The sequence below is a fragment of the Pinus tabuliformis genome, chromosome 2_2 (genome assembly GCF_031772625.1).
Source record: "Pinus tabuliformis cultivar Carrire ecotype Pingquan chromosome 2_2, CPIR1, whole genome shotgun sequence".
Lineage (NCBI taxonomy): Eukaryota > Viridiplantae > Streptophyta > Pinopsida > Pinales > Pinaceae > Pinus > Pinus tabuliformis.
Window position 1 is genome coordinate 511,364,490 of NC_142300.1, and position 10,920 is coordinate 511,375,409.

A 10,920-nucleotide genomic window follows, 5' to 3' on the forward strand; every position below is an offset into this window, starting at 1 on the left:
AACCAAGAAAAAACAAATCATAGTTTTCAGTACCATGTCAGAGGTTGATCTTCAGTCTGTCCCACTGTTTTCCTATCAGAGAAAAAAATGCTTGACTCTCTACAAAGAAACTCACGTATATACGCCACTATACTTCATGAAACCCGCGTATAGAAAGAAACGTTCTGAATTTTCACATGTAGACTGTGCACACTATATTAACAACAAAATGAGGCAAAGATAATTCCCAGTTTCTGTATGAGATATTCAAATGCTTCTCTAGGAAGAGGTTTAGTAAATATATCAGCAACTTGCTCTTTGGAGGGAACATACTCCAATTTAACCTTTTTCTTAAGCACTTGTTCTTGTAGAAAGTGATAATTAATTGGAATATGCTTGGTCTTGGAGTGCATAACAGGATTTTTCAAAATACTAATAGCACTTGTATTATCACATAGGATGGAGATGGGTGGAGAATATTTGATTTGTATATCCTGTAATGTTTGCATCATCCAGAAAAGTTGTGTGCAACAAGATGCAACTGCCACATATTCTGCTTTTGCTATAGACAAGGCAATGGAAATTTGTTTCTTACTGAACTAAGATACCAATCGGGGCCCCATGTAAAATGCACCTCCACTAGTGCTTTTTCGGTCATCAATATTTACATCCCAATCCACAATTGTGTATGTATGAAGCATGAGATCTGCATATTTAGAATATGATAGAACAAAGCCTTGGGTTCCTTGGAGAGATTTGAATATTCTCTTTACTCCCTGAAGATGTGATTCCTTTGGATTGGCTTGGAAACATCCAACAATCCCAAGTGCATGCATGATATCTTGTCTGCTACATGTTAGATAAATCATAATTCCAATCATAGACCTATAATATTGTTGGTTTACTGTAGGAGAATCATCATTAAAACTAGGGATACATCTTATCATCATGGGAGTACATACATTTTTTCACTCTTCCATCCCATACTTCTTCAGAATCTGCTTGAGATATTTTGTTTGTGAGAGAAACATGCCATCTTTTTCTTGTTGCACTTGTAGAACAAGAAAATAGGTTAGTTTCCGAAGTAAATACATTTCAAATTCTTACTGCATAACCGAAGTAAAGTTTTGACTCATATATTCTTCATCACTACTAAAGATGATATCATCAACATAAACAAAAATAATTAGCAGTTTATCACCCTCAATTTCTGTGTACAAGCTGTTGTTTGTGGATCCTTTTATGAAACCTTGTTATTGAAGATATTTGTCAAGACAATAATACCATATCTATGGAGTTTTTTTCAGCCGATATAAAGCCTTTTTTGGTTTGCATACAAGGTTTTTGTCATTCCCCTAAATGAATCCTTCTCATTGTTCAATATATACTTCTTCTTGTAGATCTCCATTAAGGAAATAATATTTTACATCCATTTGATAAACTTTGAAATTTCTAAAACTTGAAAATGCAAGAAACATTCTTATGGCTTCAAATCCGACTATTGGTGAAAAAGTTTCTTCAAATTCTATACCTTCTTGTTGAGCATAACCTTTACAAACAAGTCTAGCTTTATTCCTAATGACCTTTCCATTTTCATTCAACTTATTTTTGAATATCCAGTTTGTCCCAATAACATTTTTATCATGAGGCCTTGTAACCAATTACCAAGTATCATTCTTTTCAATTTGATCAAGTTCTTCATTCATGGCCTTAACCCAACATTCATCTTTACTAGTATGATTTACATTTTGTGGTTTAATGGTGGATAATAAATCTAGATAACTAGAATATCCTACAAGAGTTCTTCTTGTTTGTACCCCAAAGTCATTTTCTCCTAAAATTTGAGTTTTTGGATGATTCTTCTGAACATACCTCGATGGAGCCTTTTCTTTGTCTGATCTGTCTTATTTTGCTGCTTCATTAGTTTCTTCTTCTATATCATTGCGATTTGATGTGGGAAATAATTCATTATCATCATCTCTTTTGTTGATGTTACCTTTTTGGGATATGTGCATGCTTCATCAATCACAACATCAATGCATTAAAAAAAAAATTGAAGTCTCTTATTGTAACATTTATATCCTTTGCTTCTAGATGATTAACCAAGAAGTATTTCTTCATCTACTCCAGCTTCAAACTTACCAGGTTTTTCATCATTTTTTTTATGAAACATTTACTTCCAAAAACTATAAAATGCTTTACATTGGGAGGCTTACCATACCAAAGTTCATACGGAGTTTTATCAATATTCACATGAATATGAGCCTTGTTGAGAATATTTACTGTGGTATGTGCACCTTCATCCAACAAGGTGTCAGGAGTTCCATACTCATCAAGCATAGCACAAACCATTTGTTGAAAGGTTCTATTCATTCTTTCTTCCATGCCATTTTGTTGAGGAGTTTTAGCTACATAAAATTGACTTTTTATGCGATCTTTCTCACAGAAATCAAAGGATTCATCTGATATGTATTCTCCTCCTTGGTCGGATCTCAGAAATTTGATTTTTAGATCAAATTCATTTTCAAATAATTCTTTGAAGACTTTAAATTTATCAAATGCTTCATCTTTGTGTTTCAATAAACCGATCTAGCACATTATAGATAGTCATCAATGAATAAGATATAGTATTGTTCTCCACAAGGTGACCTTTTCCTTACTAGTCCACACAAATCAGTATGTATAATTTCAAGAGGCTTACTTGCTGATCCTTATTTGGCATTGAATTGAACTCTGGTTTGCTTATCGAATTGACATGACTTACATATGGTAATTTCTGGTAGGGTGATGTTGGGTTGATCAGGAACAACTTTGAGCCTATTTGATTTTTTTATTTGAGAGAATCTTAGATGTCCCAACCTTCTCTGTCGTAACCAATTTTCCTCTACCCTACCTAGGTAACATTGTTCTTGGACACCTTTCAATATATATAGATTTCTCGGGATTCTTGTTCCTTTTATTATGGTGTTTCCTATGTCAAGTTCATGAACCACACATTATTTGGATCAGAACACCACCTCATTTCCTTGGTCACACATTTGGCTAACACTCAACAAGTTATGATTTCATCCATAAACATACATAACATTAAGAACTTTAACCTTTTATTTTAGAAAAACATAGCCTTTACCCTTAGTGACAATAGGTGAGTCATTTCCGAAAGTGAAATTATTTTCTTTCTCTAAATCATTGTATGAAATATGTTTATTTTTATCACCTGTCATGTTTTTTGAGCATCTGCTATCAATGTACCATTGATTTTCTTGACCTTCTACAAACAATGCTATGCCACAACTTTCAAACTATAACTCCTTCATTTTCCATACCTTAGAATTTGTTGATATTTTCTCCTTTTGAGATGTCAGATGTAATTTTCTCCTGCATTCAGATTCTTCATGTCCAAAGTTATTTCAAAATGATAATTAAATTTCATCTTTAAGAGGTGAGTAGTTATTACAGGTGTTCTTGACTCTTGTCTCATTCCTTTGTCTTCTTGCTTCTCCAGTCATGATGGTTTTGTATGCAACATAATTGAGCAACCTTATGACCAAAATTATGACATGAGAAACATTGTCCATTAAAGAAGAAATTTTTGTGATCATAGAATCTTCTGGTGTTATTTATCTTTCGATTGGTGCTTCTATTTTTGTTCATCCTTGGATTAGAGTGAACATGATTTACCTTTGGAATGCCTTTATTCTTTTGCTCAGGACCAAAGCTTTGCTAACTGGTTTTTGTTGCATTTAGATAGCTTCTGGTGGTGGCTGAAGACTTTTCTGTTTGAGATGTTTCTCAAGTGTATCCAAGACCTATCTTCATAAGAGGAGAGCATTGTACCTTGATACTTTTATATAGGTTTCATATCCTTTAGCAAATCTAAGATTCTAAGTTTTTATTTTCTCAAGTTCCTTTTTTAGACTTACTACTTCACATTCTAACTTATCATTAAGATTTTTCTTTTCTATGAGTTGATGCTTCAAAGTATCTATGGCTCTTTTGTTTTCTTCCAAGAAAATTTTGAGTTGAGTAATTTATTCAAAGAAATATTATCCCTCTAAATCATCCACAAATTTATCATTAGACTCATTAGTATTTTTCTCAAAAGCCATGAGTAATTTAAGGTATTGATCAGATTCTCCTTCTTCAATATTTGACAAGCCATCACTATATTCATGAGTATAATAACTTATTCTATTGCCAAACCATCTCCTACTACCATTTTCAGTATCCTTCGCTTTGTTATTTTTTTCTTTATGAGGACATTTAGCAGTACAATGACCAGCTCTACGACAAGCAAAACATTTTGAACGGAAGCTTACCTTTGAACCTTCTAGTGCCTAGTTGTAGTTTCACTACAAATTTCACCTAATATTCTTCTGATATATATCCTAATTCCTTGTGTTCTTCCTTTTATTTTCCTTTTGTAGAGGCTTTAAATGTGACTTATCTGACTTTTGATGGAACTCCTCTCCTCATTTCAAAAGAATTCAAGATCCCATGAAGTTGAACAAGAGTAAGAGTCTGCAAATCCTGCTTCTCTTCAATGTAGACACTTTTGAATCGAATTTAGGAGTTAGATATCTTAATATTTTCTTTAATAAAGTGTTGTCCTTTATTTCTTCACCCAGATTTTTCATGCGATTTACAATATCATCTATACGAAGAAAGAAACTAGCAATACTTTCACCATTATGCATCCTGAGAGTTTCATATTGAATTCTCAGAGTTTGGAGTTTAACATCTTTTACCTTGGTATCACCTTCATAGCTTTGAATGATTCTATCCCATATTTCTTTTGCTATGTAAAACTACATAAATTTGAAAAATTCTGATTCTGCTAGACTTCCCAATAATACATTGATAACTTTGGTACTAGTTTCATGTGTCTTTTTTTGTTACATCTGTGGGGACTACGGTTGGATATTGGTAACTTCCTTCCCCAATTTCCCAAACATCTTATCCAAGGGACTGAATATAGGATCTGGTTCTTCTCCTCCAATATATTAAATTATTTCCATTAAAGAGTGGTGGTCTAATAGATTCCATTTCGTCTTGATTGCTCACCTTGCGAGATATTCCTTCAAGTGATCAAGCTTCTTTTGAAGGACCTGCTATGATTCCAATTGTTGTGAAAAATACTAAGAGAGGGGGGGGTGAATTAGTATTTTAAAAGATTAAAATAATAATTTTCTTTTCTAAAATATATACATGAATTTACTAAACCAAACTCTCGTATGTACGCAAATGTTGTAAAAGAAACTAGTGTATGCTTAGTAAACTTGTAAAACGACTAATTAAATATATATTAAACTTAAACCAACATTTAAGAGATTTATCAAGCATTTGATTAGCAGTAAGTAGGTGCAGTAAGAACATAATAAAGTATCAGACATAAGAAACACCCATGAACACCAGGATTTAAGGTGGAAATCCAATGTGCGAGAAAACCACCATTGTTGTCATCTCAGTCATCAAACATATTAATATCGAAAACTTCTTACATACTTCTATTGGTGTAGAATTATTCTAGTACACAAGCACCCACTTGTTGAAGGCTACAACTTTGACTCGTTCTCCAACTCCTACTAGAAGTGACCTCCAACACCCTGATCTAATTACCATCTACTACTATAAGGAAGCTTCGACTTTGTCATGAAGGCTCCAACCCTCAGCAACATCCATGGTCCACGTTTCATAAATTTCCACACTAGATCCACCAACTTTATTACATCATAACATGTATATCAACTGAAGCAAACACCAACTTAATTCAAACAAAATAGTGAGATCACTGTAACAAGAACACATAACTGAATTCAAAATACTGCATCAACACATAAAATCAACTGCAACCTTGATCATTCAAATTCCAACATGTATACGCCACTTCACTTAAGGAAACCAGTGTCTATACACACTTTTCTATAGAGAAACATGTGTAGAGATCTCAATATACTAGAACTTATAATTTTGAGTCAAACACAGAGTTGACCAGAGTTATTATGAAATACTCTATTAGCTTACAGAACCCTCATACAGCTAGCAACATCAATAATCATTTCAACTAATCAAGATGTAACCAAATTCAACTTTGTCATTGAATGAATTCTACTTCAGACATTATTACTCAACCTAGATCAACATGAGGACATCATTGACAAACAACAGAGATACAATAGCACTGGTTAGGTTGATCAGTCATTTATGAACATAAAACCTTCCTTTATATACATGACTTTGAAGAAACGAACCCATATGTATATGCAACATCACTGATACCAACCTACGTATAGATCTAAAAATTTGAATAGAAACCCTTCCTTTATATACATGACTTTGAAGAAACGAACTTGCATGTATACGTAACTTCACCAAGACAACCTACATATAGATCTGCAAATTTTGACCCAAAATTGTGCAGCTTTTCAGAAATTAAAAAAGAACTAGCTCATAATATTCAGAGATAACAACATGAATCAATACTTAACTCTAGTCAATCTATGAGCATATCATACAATGGAAATTAATTTTAGGTCTCATGATCTTGATCCATAATTGTATTCATCGGTGCATAATTATTTCAGATTTATGTGTCATCTATGGCCCTTACAATGAAAATATACTTCAAATTGAAGTATTCATTAAAAACCCTTTCACATGCACAATTAGCACTTTGATCTTACCCTCCTTATATAGTTTAGCGTTTTCAAATACCACAGGTCAAAACCATACTGCAACCAATGGTTTTCTTAAACGGGATAAAAATAACCATTGTTGGGCTCAATACCATAGGGCAATACCATGGTAATTACGCTTGGTATTTAAAATACCATGGTGTAGAAACTATACACGCCTTTGCTTCTTTAAACTTTTGTGCATACACAACTTGGCCTTGACGAACCCGTGTATAGATCTTCAAATATTCACCTATATCAATCTTATAATTTTGATTTGTAAACCTTTATTACATCATTCTATTATACTGTTCAAACACTTTGTCACCTTTGAACTAACCTGTGGAGTCATCTAGTTACCATAGACTTATTCTGTTATATGTTAGCTTCCATCAAGGACAACACATGCATCATAATACCAACACGAGTATACCCAACAAATCCTAGTGTAGTCATCAGTAAAATTCATCAAGCAGAATCATGAATGGCTGTCTATTATATTCTCCTAGGGTACAAACATCTCAGTGCTTTTGTCTCCTTAGAATAGTTGGAAAACTAGAAGCACCATTCCTTTTCAACAAATCAAAAATGTCATAATTAATATGTTCAAATTAAGAATTCCATAGAATATTGGATGGAAATGCACCTTCATTATATTGGTAGATGTATGCAAGGTTTTGTGCACAAGTTGTTGTTCCTTGTGACTTCAATAGTCCTTCTTTCTCTATTCTAGTGATGATTAGTGAAATCAAGAAACGTCAGCCCGACCCCAGGTAAGTTGTCTAACAGGTAAGTTGTCTAAGCAGGTAAGTTGTCTAACACGTAAGATAGTTATCAAGATAGATATGAATTTAAGTTTCCATAGTAATTAGAGACAATGGCAGTGTTTTGATGTTCATAGTAATATTATCTTCAGGTTATTTATATTATATTATATTAGAACCCTAATTATTAATACAATCTCATGGTTTGTTTTTAATATTATTTAGGCATTAATGCATGTTCTTATTATAGTCTAGTCTTTAATGTTGAATTAATATAAAATTTAGGTTTTATTAATTATTATTAATTATTATTAATTTGAATTTATTTAGATAGTGGTTAGGTTTTTATTAATATTTCATATTTTAAGCTATTTAAGACTTTATGTTATAAAAATAAAAAAGTTTTAAGTCATATAGTGATCTAGGTTAAAAAGTTTTTAGGTTATATAGTCATTAGGTTATTTATTCATATTTAGATTAATATTAGAGTTATATAGCAATATATATTATTATTATTATTAAGTTATAGGTCTTATATATTAGCATTATTTTGTCATATAGTGTCATTATCTTATAGTATCATATTTATTAATATTAATATATTATTAATATATTTACATTAGTTTTAGATAATAAGTTTATATAAAGATTATGTCTTATTAATGTTATGATATTAAAATATTTATTTTAGTTTTTTGTGATTGATATAAGCTTTAGGGTGATTTTGATTAAATTTAATATATGCATTTGAAGTTGTAGGCTTGATTGTTTGTAATTCTAATATATATATATATATGAATTTATTTAGACCTTAGGTTAGATAAATATTTAGATAAATTCTTAGTTATGTCTTTAAGTTATATAAATATTAATGTTTTTAGGTTTTGATTTAAATATTTAAATATTAAAATTTATATTCTAGTTTCTAGATATTATTACCATTAGGGTTTCAGGTTTTTAAAAAATATTTTTTGATATTTTTATCATTATCTATTTTAGTATCTAGATAATTATTTGATTTTATAATTATTTTAAAATGTTTAGTTTAATTTTTTTTGTTTTAAAGTTACTAAATAAATAAAATTAATTTATTAAAATTAAAATTAATTTATTAAAATTAAAATCAATAAATAAAATTAAAATTAAAAATTAAAATTAAAATTAGGTTTCATTATTTTTCCAGCCGACCTGTGCTTTACCTCTATCATTCTGCCCTCATAAGTATATATTCCCTCCATCTGGCTCTTCTTTTTATCCTCTTTCTCTTCATCTTTCTCTTTTCCCTGATGATGGATCCCATTTGGGATTCGAAACGTTGGTGTAAAAACTCCATTACTGTGGGTTCTCCGATCAGAAATTCAAATTTTTGTATTGTTTCCTTATATTTACCTTTCCATCAAACATATGAATGAAGTTTCGTTACTAAGTATTCTGAACAAGGACAAGATGGTCCTCTATAGTTCTAGAAGATATAGTACATCATGCAGAAGAATGTCAATAAGTCTAGGTAGTTCGAACCTTATGGTGCCATTTTCAAATGGCTTGAGACTTGACTTGTCTGAAAAGTACACTACTCGATCTACATTTCCATTGAGGTATTCAAAGTATTATTTCTAAAAAGTCATACGGAAGGTTTCACTTGTATCAAGCATCAATGCATATTTCATAAAGGAAAATTAAGCATGAAACAAATATTCAATTGCTCCGACACTGTAATCGACAAGAATGTGATGAGAAGATTCAAGTGCTTCATCTTTTCTTAGATTTGATGTCTTACCTTTATCTTCTTCGTGTTCTCTCTTGATTATTTCCCAAGGGATTCTACATGTTGATGCATAATTTCCATCTCTATCACATCGAATGTACTGGAGATGATATTTTTCTCCTTGATGGTGTTTATCTTCATCCCTCTGTGATACTTCCTTGCACATCCTCTTCTACCTTCTCTTTATTCAGGAAAATATTGTAATTGATTCTTCTCCTTTTATACAAGGAACACTACCTCTTTAGTAGAATGAGAAGTTATCCTTCTCTTCCCAAAAATTTTCTCTTGTTTTACAAATGTCTCTACAAGTATGTTGAAATTGATGTCCTTGAGTCTGGAACTAGCTTGTAGGGACTCAAGATAATGAGAGTATGCAAGATATAGGGCCTTGATAAAGGTAGTTAGGATAATTTCCATTTTAACTCTAGCCACTTCTGCATCAAGCATTATGGCTCCAATCCCTAAATCTAAGGCCAAGGGGTAATATTCCTTCAACTCAATGTGGAAAATCTTAATCATCAACTAAAGCACTTCCAATATCTTCATAGCAACATAAGAATTTGCAATTGGAATAATAAGATGGATCACCTCTTCATTTACATGAAAAACAATTAGGGTGTAGGCCGTGTTGTCCTTGTTCTCCCAAATGGCTATTTATTTGTTTGATGTGGGCTTGATAGGTGCATTACCACCTTCTCGATCATAGAATTCTTTCCATAAGTCATTAAGGATGAGGGTGTTCCTGAGCTTTGTACACCATACTTGGTGGCTCTGTTTTCCCATGAACACTATATCAAAACTGGAGATGAGAGAATACATCTTCAACAAAGTTTCAAGCTAAGGTCATTTCAAGAATATGGAAAAAAAACCTTATATATAATTATATAAGAGAGAGGAGAGAGAGAGAGAGAGAGAGAGAGAGAGAGAGAGAGAGAGAGAGAGAGGAAGAGAGAGGAGAGAGAGAGAGAGAGAGAAGAGAGAGAGAGAGAAGAGAGAGAGAAGAGAGAGAGAGAGAGAGAGAGAGAGAGAGAGAGAGAGAGAGAGAGAGAGAGAGAGAGAGAGAGAAGAGAGAGAGAGAGAGAGAGAGAGAAGAGAAGAGAGAGAGAGAGAGAGAGAGAAGAGAGAGAGAGAGAGAGAGAGAGAGAGAGAGAGAGAGAGAGAGAGAGAGAGAGAGAGAGAGAGAGAGAGAGAGAGAGAGTGTCTGTTTATTAACCAAAACACCACCAAATTCATAGGAACTCTCGTGAATAAGCTAAAAACAATGAGAGATTCATGTTTGGCTAGGTACCCAATAAGGGAAAGCTCCTAGCTTAGTTGAAGATAGATAGATCAATCACATAAGTATGAAATAGAAGCATTATAACTTTTATCTCTCTTCTCTTACAATTATTACCTGAGTCGAATTTTTGCGAGAGACTGAGATGTCTTGAAAATAATGGAATGGTATAGGAATCTGAAGAGTACTCTTAAGGCAATTTCTAAGCGACCATGTAAGGAATTAGTAAATCCTTGGGAATTCAAAGAAAATATTGCAAACCTAGAGTATCAAATGTAGGAGCCATATGAGTAACAATAAAGTGTGAAGGAGGTGGAAGATTTGAAAAATGGTGCAGAAGGTAAGTGGGCTGTCTCAAAAGGAGATCGAATTTCAGACGATTTTTTTGCGAATTTTCATCTCGACACTAGAGACTATGACTTTTAGATAGAGTGTTATGTGTACATGGAGTATTTTGAGGGA